Genomic DNA, 11,757 nt, shown 5'->3' with positions numbered 1-11,757 from the left:
GGGTGAGGTGATGACTGGTCAGATGTCACTAGAACTGAAGATTTAAGTGTGTAATCTTCATTCATTTTCTGCATAAGCATTTTTATTATACAAAAGGACATCAGATGATAATACCATACATTGCCAAAATGGACACATTTGAGGATGATAATCAAAAGAGTCTCATTAGAAGATAGCACTCACAGTTAATTATTACTTGCTAGGCATTTAGTCATGTGGTGCTTTTTATTAATTACATGTTCACCCTGAATTTGCACAGATCCTAACTAGGTTTCCCTGTGGACTTACAGTGGCCCTGTGGATTCTACCACAAACCTATACCTGCAGTTATCCTCGTCTTTCTAGCTTCTGGCCCCATGAGCACTATTTTCATTTGGAATCTTATATAGGCTTTTTTGGGGGGGGGTCAGCTAGGGAAGTGAAGGAAGTTCTTACTCTGAGTCAAGGCTAGCCTCCAATAGGCCATACTCCTCCTGCTCTGGCCTTTCTAATGCTGAGATTAGGAATGTGCCACCATGCCTGGCTATCTTTAGTCTTGCAATATAGTTATGGAAACATAGAAAACCAAAGAAAGGGCAGACAAAATGACTTAGTGGGTAAAGGAGCTTGCTGCCAAGCCTGACTATCTGAGTTCAGTTCCTGGCACCCACGTGGTAGAAGGAGAGAATGTCTGCAAATTGTCCTCTGACCTTCACATGTGTGTTACCCCCTCTCCTGAAAACACAATAAATTTAAAAAAAAATTAAAGAGACGCCCCAAAGGAAACATTAATACGAAATGTTATTTAAAAGAAATAACAGTGTTTTCTCAAATACTAATATTCTCTTTATAGCTCTTCTCTCACTCCTACCATCTAAATGTCTATATTCTGATTTTGAATTACAACTACTAAGCTATACACATTTATCTTGTCCACAGCGTAGAAAGCTGTTACATATAACAATATTATATGTATTTACATCCTTCATTTGAAATCTCTAAGTTTTTTTTAAATTTAATAAACAACTTGGAAATTACAACAAAATGCAGGATTTTAAGGACTTTCAAATGAGTTGTGTTAGATGTACTGAAATTTCCACAAGCCAAACAAGGCGTGATCAAGTTCAATTTTAATGTAACACTGCAGATGGGGAAGAGGGGCAATATTCAGATAAGCTAGAAAGAGTGGGAAGAAAAGAATGTATGTTTTTAGGAAGTCAGGTAGATTTGAGAGACAAAGAGGAAAGGGGACTATATTCAGTGCATTATATATATATATATATATATATATATATATAGTGCTACAAAACAAAACTCTGACAAAAACATCCTAAGGAAGGAAGGGTTTATTTTCGCTCACAGTTCCAGGGTACAGTCCATCATGTTGAGGAAGGCACAGAGGCAGGAAGCAACAGGTCACACAACACCCACAGTCAGCAATGAACGTTAGTGCTCAGCTCACTTTCTACGTTTCGTGCATTCTTGAACCCCAGTCTATGGAGTGGTACCATCAGCGCTTAGGGTAGGTCTTCCCACATAATTAACCCAATCTGGAAAATCCCTCACAGATGTACCCAGAGATTTGTCTCCTACATGATTCTAGATCCTGTCAAGTCGACAGTATTAATCATCTGGGAGGCACAGTTCCTTGACTGAGTCCTAGGACTGCAGGGAACTAGTGAAGCTGTGGCCTCATCCTGAGATGAGCAGAGATGAGGTGCTGAGATGTCTAAGTACAGTGCAGAAAGAAGGGGCCAAAAGAAAACAAGAACAAAAGTCCTGTTTGTGGGCACCAGAAAAAGGACTGGGATCCGTGAGGCAATTACCTTACTTTTGTATTCTCGAGGCTAGATAACCCTGAAAAACAAAGTGCTCAGTCAATGTCGGGAAATGACAGTATTATGGGCAGATCATTTACATCTGGGATTCTTAAACATCAATGTGCAGAAGAATTATCTGGGGAATATTGTTACAATGAAAATTCTAATTCAGATGGAGAGGGGGTCAAGAGCCCACATTTATTTATTTATTTCTCTTTCTTTCTTTCTTTCTTTCTTTCTTTCTTTCTTTCTTTCTTTCTTTCTTCCTTCCTTCCTTCCTTCCTTCCCTTTCTTTCTTTCTTTCTTTTCTTTCTTTCTTCTTTCCTTCCTTTTTTTTTTGGTCTTTTTGAGATAGGGTCTCCCTGTAGCCCCAGCTGGCCTGGAACTAATTATGTACACCAGGCTGGCCTTGGGCTCACAGAGATCCACCTGCCTCTGCTTCCCAAGTGCTGGGGCGTCTGGCTCCCACATTTCTAACAAGCTTCCGGTAACATTTTGCAGCTTTGAGTAGCAATGATGGGTGCTTGAAGGGCTTTTGTAAAATAAATGAATCAGTGAATTTTTGTTTCCTAAGACAGGTATCTCTTGTGGGTTCATCAAAGACCTTAATTATAGAATTATCCTCTCTTTCACCTTTAGTGGATGGGAATGAATAATCAGATAACAAAAGAAAGAATCCAGTGTCCAAGTTCAAGCCAGTAATAACATATCTGAAAAGCATACCCATTGTTACATATCCATATTAATAACAAGATAACTACCTGTATTATTTATAGTGACACATCTGCACACTGAAGTATCCAAGAGGACTTCCTGCAACAATAAAAAAGCTCTATAGCTAACTGTCCTCTGTGTTAGCCATTAAGCACTTCTGTCTATTCAGCAGTTGAAATAAGTCTAGTACACCCGAGGCATAAATAGCCACACATGGCTACCAGCTGCCATAGTCATTAGTGGCTCCTAGCATCACCCAAAGACACCAGACACCTGGGCGCTGCTTGCCTTCTGGTGGAAGTCTTCTTGCTACAGAGGCTCTAGATTTAGGTAATAATTACAAAGGAGACCTCAGAAGTCTCTGGAGCCCATACTGAGAACTGACAGCATAAGGAAACCTGAGGCCCATAGAAAGCAGCTGATAATGACCAAGGAATTTAATTCTCCTTTTATCTAAAAGTAGGATTCTCCTGCTAAACCATCATCCAGAAGAATAATAAAGTAGAAGTATACCCCACCTAGGAGCTCATGTTATGCTGAAACACGTAGACATGCACACGCACACACATACACACACTTTTTAAAATATTTTATTATTTTTTATGTGTATGAGTGTATTGCTTGCATGTAAGTGCACCCCCGTCATGCAATGCCATGGAGGTCAGAAGAGGACATTGGAATGCCCTGGAACTGGCGTTATAGATGGTTGTTAGCTGTCATGTGGGTGTTGGAAATCAAACTCAGCTCTTCTGCAAGAGCAATCAGTGTTCTTAACCGCTGAGCCATCTCTCCTGCCCCACACACATGCTTTTGAAAGACACAAATTCCCTTTCAGAACTAGCTATACCTTTACTACTGTATAACTCACGGCAAATAACCTAACCTCCCTGGTCAGTTCCCAAGTCTCTTTGTAAATTGGAGCTGGTAATATTACTTACTGGGCAAAGATGTTATGAAGGTAGACTCCTGAAAGGCATTAAAATTCCACACAAAGGTTAATTATTACTCACTAAAAGGGAAGCTGACACTACAAAACAAAATCTAAGAGCTGTCTAGAATCTTCTCTTGTACTATTAATAAATGTGTATTGAATGCACAAAATCTTAGAAATCGTTTGTGATGCATATTCAGTCCTTTTGTATCTATTGTAAAGGAATGTAACCCTCACAGAATGGGCATGCCAAAGTCATTTGGGAGAATGGCTGTGGGGAGGAGTGCTTTATTTAGTAGTATGGGGTCTGGTAAGCATCCTCCCTGCTAAGATTACACTGAACATAAAGGAAATCACAGACTGCTCATTTCCCTTATGCTCATCCTAATCTTGTGGAAACTTCCTGTAAAAGGCAGTTATAGCATTAAAAGTAAACTGATTTCACACTCACCGGATATCACCGGACTAACAACTGCAGTCCTTAGGGAGAAAAAGAAAATAGTGTATTTGTCTTTTATACTTTGTATTAATTTGGAAGAATGAGGAAACTACTGATGAAGAAACAGACCCATGCCAGAGGCAAGGAAACTATTTAGAAACATGGTTACCATTTAGTAAGTCCACTGAGAGGTAGGGCTGATTAGCCAGGAGACTGGTTACACTATAGAAAAGGAGAGGGCTGGAGGGAGGGAAGAAGGAGGGAGGAAAGGAGAGAAACTCATTACACAAAATACATTGCAGCTTGAACATACAGTCCTTTGGTAACTACAGTTTTAAAGCATGGACTCTGAATAGCATCTGCCAAGGAGCAATGCTAGGGTAAGGAGAATTTTAGGAATGGAAAGGAATGTGTGTTTTATGTACTATGAGAACCTCGTCTGTTGATATGGCTCTCTCGTTTTGGCTTGCTAAGAGTAAAAATATCTGTGAAGAGTGAAAGGTAGCAGACACCCTGTATATGAGATGCCGACCGACCTATAATAAAGTTGTAGTAGAAGCCTGGGGAACTCCTGGCTTCCACCCCAGTGTCAGGCAACACAGCTTCATTTTTTTTTGTATGTAGATTTGACTTTGGAACAATATTCCACCTCAAAAGTTCCATTATTTAAAACCACTGTATAAAGAACACCAAAGATACGAAATGTAGCCTCTGCTTTCAAATCCCTTAAAGTTTAACTGGAGAAACAAACCTTTTTATGAATTTATGATAAAAAGGTAATTAGCAAAAAAAAATCACCATGCTGTAAGTATAAACAATAAAAGCAAAAATGAAAGAACCTGCGAAGACAAAATCCAAGTTCATAAGAGAAATGGTTACTATGAAGTGCACAATCAGAAAAGAGAGAAAGCTTTGGATTGCAGAGTCACCGGCCACATGTCAGTGTCTGGTGAGGGCAGAGGACAGTGTTAGTTACTTTTCTCATTGCTCTGACAAAATAATCTGATAAAAGCAACTTAGGAAAGGAAAGTGTACAGTACCAGAATACAGTCAATTATGTGTGGAAAGTCACAGTGTCAGTAGCTCCAGCCAACTGGTCATGTTGCATCTACAGGCAAGAAGCAAAAAGCACCGAATGCTGGTGCTCAGTTTGCTTTCTCCCTTTTATTCAGTTTAGAATGAACCATCCATGTTTAAGAGCAGTCTTTCCACTTCAGTTAACTTAATCTGGATAATTCCTCACAGGTATGCCTGAAGGCTTGTCTTTTAGGTGACTCTAGATCCTGTCAAGCTGATGATCAATATTAACCATCACACCAAACTTGGACTATTACTTTCCTGAAACTTAGACTCTACTTGCAACTTAACTTTGTTGAAATGACCTCCTCCTGGTCATTACTTGATGACTGTATAGTTGCTCTTCTCGCTTTGGCCCTTGGATGTTACTGGTAATTATTCTAGTTTCCTGTCTGATGATGGGACAAATACCATAACCAAAAGCAACTTCAAGGAGGAAAGGGTTTATTTGGCTTACATTTCCAGGTAACAGTCCATTATTGAGGGAAGTCAAGGCAGGAACTAAGGCAGGAGCTTGAAACAGAAACCATGGAGGAATGCAGGCTCATGTTTAGCTAGCTCTCTATTTTTTGTTTGTTTGTTTTGAGACAGGGTCTCCCTGTAGCCCCAGATGACCTGGAACCATGTAGACCAGGCTGGTCCTGATCTCACAGATTGGCCTGCCTCCCCCTCTCAAGTACTGGGATTAAATAAAGGCATGCACTATTACACCTAGGTTAGCTAGTTTTCTTATACAGTGCAGGGCTACCTGCCTAGGCGATGGTGTCTTACACAATGGACTGGGTCCTCTTATACCAGTTAACAATCAAGACAGTCCCCAACAGACATGCCCACAGACCAATCTAATCCAGGTAATCTAATCCAGGTCAAAGGCTTTCCTCTAAGATGACTCTAGGCTGTGTCAAGTTGATAGGTAAAGCTAACTAGGACAGTAATTAATCACCTCTAACTGATTATTGTAAGTGGCTAACTTCTAAAGTTGAGGACAAAGAGTCAGCGACCTGTGGGAACCAGCAATTGTGACCCTCCTTTCACAGGCCCACTGAGAAAGCACAGCCAAGCAAATACCCATATCCTCTCTCTTGATGACTCTGAACCTCACTAGAGAATCCTTGACTAGTAGCAACTGCACAGAGTGTGAACTTAAGGTGATGTGTTAAGCTTCTCACATACACCCTAGGCTGTCCTTTTGTGCTAGCTGGAACAGTGGTTTTAGTCAGGGAGTGTTAAGAGACAGGATGACTGGTAAAGAAGACTATGAAGGACTAAAAAGGGCCTGGTGCCTGGTGTACTTCTGAAAAACTGGAGTTCTTAGTCACATTACAAACCTGCTGATCAGAGTCTCTGGGTTGGGGCCTCAGGAGATATATATAAAAGACCAAACTCATAGACCTGGGAGGGACTATAGGTAGAGGTTGTGATGGGTAATCTTGGTTGTCAACTTGACATACTTGGGAAGAGGGAACCTAAGTTTAAAAATTCCTTCCATCAGACTGACCTGTAGGCATGTATGTGGAGCATATTCTTAGGTGTTAATTGATGTAGGAGGAACAAAACTGCTACGGGTGGTGTCATCCCTAGCAGGTGGGCCTGGGCAGTTTAAGCAATGTAGCTGAGTAAATCAAAGGTAGGAAGCCAGGCAGTAGTGTGCCCCCATGGTCTTCTCTTCAGTTTCTGCCTTCAGGTTCCCACCTTGCTTTCTTGCTTTGCTTTCCCATGATGATGGACTATAAAGTGTAAAATGAAATAAACCCTTTCTGGCCAAATTGCTTTTGGTCAGTGTTTTATCAGCAGCACAGAAGCAAACTAGCACAGAGGTAGAGCCCTTGCTTAATATGTACAAGAGTCTGGGTTGGATCCTCAGCACTTGAAACAAAAAAAGTACATAAAGAAGTACTCACAAATTTGAAAGAAAAACTTATAGTTGAAAATTTCAAACTTGAAAAACAGTAAAGAAAATGTACTCACCCATAGCTAATCTTGCTTTATCTGTCTCCTCAGCCTATTATTTTGAAGTGTCGGCTAGCATATCATTTAAACTGTACTATTTCAGTACACATAGATAAAAGATAAGGACTTAACCATAGGGGCTGGAGAGATGGCTTAGCGGTTAAGAATACTGTTCTTGCAGAAGACCCGGGTTCGAATCCCAACATCCATACGACAGCTAACAGCTGTCTGTAACTCCAGTTCCAGGGGATCTGATAGCTTCTTCTGTCCTCTGCGGGCACTGCACGACACAGGTACACTTACCTACATGCAGGCAATACACACATACACATAAAATAAAAATAATAAATAAAAAACATAACCAGAAAGCAAGATTTTTAAAAATCTTCTTTACTTTCATCAAATCTCTTGGTAGTGTTCAAAGTTCCCTAATCATCCAATTTTAAAATATTTCTTTGCAAATCAAGATGCAAGTAGGTCTCACAGAATACCCTGTCTCTTGCCCCTCAGAAGGCCCAGGCGCTAGGAGAGACAAGGCCCCTGGAGTTTAGAGAAGTCAAAGTGACTGAAAGTCAGAGTAGAAGACTCTGGCTCTGAGCTTCTTTGAAGATCATTTCTGTTTCAGAGTCAAAAAAATTAGAGCTCTGCCAGACCAGAGCAATTTTTTTAAAAAAGGAAGATCATCGACTACTGGGTAAGAAGTAGGAATTATAAATATCCTGCTAAAATGGACATAAAAGGATCCTAAGATAGAAATGAGAACCACTAAAGGGAGTGGATGGCTTGATCATCCTGTGTCTTGTCCACAGGGCTTGGAATAAGTTGAATTGGTAATTGATTTGAGCTGTTGACCATATTTTGAACCTTATAGACGGTGTGTGTGTATGAAAGTGGCCAATACAGTAGTTGGTATATGATAAACAAAGACAGTTTTCCCATCTTCTCCAAAAGCTAGGACTGATTATTTCTGTGCTGCACAAGAACCTCAAGCAGCTGCTTATCTTCAAAAGTGAAAGCTGCCTTTGTAAACAGCAAACTTCATTCTTAATCATAACTATGATGGTTATCATTGTTGATGGCTTAAAAGGGCCAGGTCATGTGTCTACTGGGGTACACAGAAGATGACAGATGGTTATTTGTTGAATGACTGAACAATACCAAGTGCTTTACATTTAAACTTCACATGGCATCACTTTGACATGGACTTTATTATCTCTGTTTTACAAAATTATGGTGAGAATGAGACCATCATATGAACTCTTAATCTGTTTTAGTGATATATATACATATATATATATATTAATATCCCACTAACCAACATAACAGCACTGTGAAATAGGTACTATTATCCCCATCAGGCACAGGCAGAGTTTAAGTAACTCGCCTAAAAACAGAGTCTGTGGTTATTAGACTTGATTCAACCCACTCCTTCCTCAAACTGGGAATTCAACCTAGGTCCTCATGTACTGGCTATGTAGGCACTCCATCACTGAGTTATATCTTAAGTCCCTTTAAAAAAAGATATTTCATTTGTTTAGAGGGAAATGTATTTTTTCAAAAGCCTACTGAAAATTACATGTACAATATACATATGAGTGCATGTGACTATAGCTGAAGGCTACACAACAAAAAACCCACAGTGCCAGGCAGGGGAAATCTCCCTTGGAGTTGTTGGGAGGGTAGACTAAGAGGCTCTCAAAATAATACACATTATTGCTACAACCCTTGATTGCCTCCAGAACTTGAAGATAAGACCCTATGGCTGAAAACAGGGCATATTTTGGACACAGAATTTAGAGTAATCTAATAGAAATGGTCTGGAAGCCTGCTCCCTGAAGACTGGCTCCCACAGTATCAGAAGACAGTATGCAAACTACCAAGGGAGAAAAACCAATCAATGATCTCATTCAGCTGTAAGGTTTATGAACCACAACAATGAATGGCCCAGCAAACAATCTCTACTGGAGGAGTAGTGGCACTTTTATCTTGGGGTAAACAACAGCTGTCTAATTGGATTTAAGAACCTGTTCGATGGGAGGGAACTCATGTGTGGTACTGTAAACAAAGCCAAATACCCATGGCTGGAGGGAGGTCATGCATCCTAGAGAAAAACCTACTTTTGTCACCAACATAATTTCTTACTGTAGACTAATATGTATCTAAGGCTACCTCTCATCACTCATCAAAGAAGCTTCTTTATATAACAGATGGAGACTATCATGAAGTTCCACAACTAGACAAACTTAGAGAATAAGTGTCTGTAAGGTATCTTGCCCTAAGTGACATCTACAATGCAACTTCTACACCTAAGGCTCAGGGAACCTAGTGGAACAGAGAGCAGAAAGAATATTAATGCATCTCGAAACTCTCACCAGCAAAGCTTCCTCTTGCAAAAAGGTGGTAATTCAGAAATTCACAACTGGCCCAAGCAAAGAGAATAAGAGACTGCAGAGTGATTATTCCTAAATAGGACTCCTATATCAAATCTCTCCTCAGGGACCATTGCAGAAGAGGGGCAGAAAGATGGTAAGACCACAGGTAGTTGATGCCCAAAAGGAAACAGTTTTCCAGACACCTGGGAAGTTATTCAAATAAACTCACAGTAATGATAACAGCATGCACAGGACCCATGTAAGCACAAGCCAGACTAAAGTCCAGCATTGAAGTGGGGATATGGGGAAGAAGTCTCAACTAGCTGAGTTGCTTCTAGCAACAGGTAACTACTGGGAGAGGGAGTGTTGGTTTTCCTTAAGTATGTGACATTAGATATGTTAACCAGGCTCCAGTGGATGGACACACACCAAAGAACATTTGACTCAATAGGCCTTAATATATATGACAGAGTACATGAAATCTGGCTGGGGGTGAAATGTGAGGGGTGAGATGGGTGTGTGTGTAAATAGGATCAAAATAACTTGTATGAAATTTGTAAAAATTCAATAAAATATACTACATTTAAAAATATTTACTTTTATGTGTATGATCATATTGCCTGCATGTATGTATGTGCACCTATGTCATTCAATGCCCCTGGAGCTCAGCGGAGGGCTTCAGATCCCCTGGAACTGGAGTTAAGGATGGTTGTGAGCTGCCATGTGGGTGCTGGGAACCTAACTTGGTACTATGCAAGAGCAGTCAGCACTCTTAATCACTGAGCCATCTCTCCAGCCTCTAAGTTTTTAGAGACAGTGTTTTTCTAAGTTAACCATGCAGGTCTTGGACTTGTAATCCTCCTGCCTCAGCCTCCTCATCAGCTGGGATTACAGGCCTGGAGGTAGCTGGAGCAGCAACCTTGGTTCCCTTAGAGGTCGCATTAACCCCAGAAGGCAGTAAGTGAGAAGCATTGCACAGAACTACCTGGGGAGGTCAGGAACTTGGGAGTGCTTGGGATTCAGTCCCCCAGGCCATCATGTGTATAGGCTGATTTTGTAGATAACAGAAGAGATAATAGAATTTGCAGAGGCAAGGGTTCCTAGCCCTCTGGCCAGAGAGATCCTAGGCTTCAGCCCTCAACCCTAGAAGGTTTCGGTGCAAAAGTCTGAGATTAAGGTCTGAGATTAAGGCATACATTGCCCTCTATCAATGCAAACGTGACAGCTGCCTATCCAACAACCTTTCCGCCTCCGTTCGGCAGAGTTCGTGCCACACAGGCATCGCCTGCGCTATAGTTATGCAACCACACTCGCAGCGGGAGTTATTTCCTGTGCTGCTAGATGCGCCAGATTCATGTAATACGCCTACCCCGGGCTTCAATGGAAGTCGTTCTCCATTAACAAACACTCAGGCTTTCGGAGATGAATGCCCGGCATAGCAAACCTTCTGCGCACTAAGAATCGCGTTGAGAGGCATTAAAAGCCAACTCTCTCTCTCTCTCCCTCTCTCTCTGCACACACACACAACCACACCACACACCCTCCCTTGTGCAAGCAGCTAAGGGACTGCAGCAATGCAACCAGAGGGACAGCAGGAGGAGCTCTCTTTGCAGTCCCTGCCTGGAACCCCCCACTAACTAAAGATGAACTCATGCCAGTTCCATTCTTTGCAAGGACAACACAACATACACACACCCGAGCGCGCGCGCGCACTGCACAGAACAGAGTGGGCTCCAGATCTCCTCCCTGAACACACAATCTGTCGCCTGTTCGTCCAGGCAACCCGGCTCTTCCACGCGAAGTAACGGGGAGTTTCGTCGCAACAATGCAATCTCCGGAGCAGCTCCGCTTGAAGCTCGCACCCCCGCCCCCTTTCGCGGCGTGCCAAGAGTTTGGAGCGCGCGCACGCACACGAGCGCGGTGCGGCAGTGTATCCCTCCGCCTCGCTCCTCGCCCCGCTCCCGCGGCCCCACGATTTGGGAAACGAGGGGAGGAGGAGGAGGAGGAGGAGGAGGGAACTACTTTCCTGAAACTTGCTATGCTGCCCACGATCGCCACTTGCAGTGATTCGTCCGGGGGCCACCGCTCTTAGGCCTCCTCCTCCCCGCACCCCTGCATCTCCACCTCCCCGTCCCGGCAGCAGGCTCACATCCGCACCCCAGCGGCCCCTCGGCTCCCGCGGGAAGCCGGCGGCCGGGGAGAAGTCGCCAGGGACTACTTCGCCTCTCTCTCCCGCGGGCGCCCCCGCTTCGGGCGGCGGCGGCGGAAGGAGCAGGCGGCGTGAGCGCTTCCGCCGCCCCCCTGGCTCCCCTCTGGCGGGCGTGAGGTCCTGGCCCAGGGAGCTGCTGCCGGGCTGCCCTCTTCATCCTCGCCGCCGCTCGGGACAGTGCGCTCGGGCTCCGGCCCTGCCCCGCTGCACAGCGTCCGGAGGAATCCGTCGCCGCGGGGTTCCTGAGCCGGATCCGAGGCGGGCGG

This window comes from Nannospalax galili, unplaced genomic scaffold, assembly GCF_000622305.1.
Source record: "Nannospalax galili isolate Female #2095 unplaced genomic scaffold, S.galili_v1.0 scaffold629, whole genome shotgun sequence".
Taxonomy (NCBI): Eukaryota; Metazoa; Chordata; class Mammalia; order Rodentia; family Spalacidae; genus Nannospalax; species Nannospalax galili.
The sequence above is the reverse complement of the archived record's forward strand: the minus strand, read 5'-3'. Positions refer to the sequence as shown.